This window comes from Leptonotus elevatus, chromosome 4 (assembly GCF_054856555.1).
Source record: "Leptonotus elevatus isolate MCC_2025b chromosome 4, RoL_Lele_1.0, whole genome shotgun sequence".
Lineage (NCBI taxonomy): Eukaryota > Metazoa > Chordata > Actinopteri > Syngnathiformes > Syngnathidae > Leptonotus > Leptonotus elevatus.
Window position 1 is genome coordinate 21,955,175 of NC_141242.1, and position 489 is coordinate 21,955,663.

The following is a 489-nucleotide window of genomic DNA, read 5'->3' on the forward strand; positions in this document are numbered from 1 at the left end:
GTTTTGGACACAAATCCAAACGCTTTTAAGCTGAACTATACAAATAAATAATAATTGTTATTATTTTAATAATAATTATTATTTTATTTATATATATATATATATATATTTATTTATTTATATTTATTTATTTATAAAGATATTTACTTTTACTAAGTACTGGAGTTGAACGCGTACAGTGGAAACAGTCCTTCGAATTTCGCCTAGCCTTTTTATTCTACTACTAGTAGGCTATCTGTTGGTCTACTTTAGTATAGTGCAAGCACCTTTTCCACATCTGCAACATCGATTTTGTTCTTGCTTGACTCAAAATAATATTGATGCAAGTACGAGTAGTTTATATGTAAACGCAAGTTTTGTTTATAAAGGAGTGGTTTCCTTTTTTTCCCCCCATTTGTTTGATACTTTTTTTTCTCTCCATGGTCAGGTTCCTTGCCCGCTCGGTTGGGTGTGACGTCATTACGTCCACCAGCTCTGCGTCCAGAACAT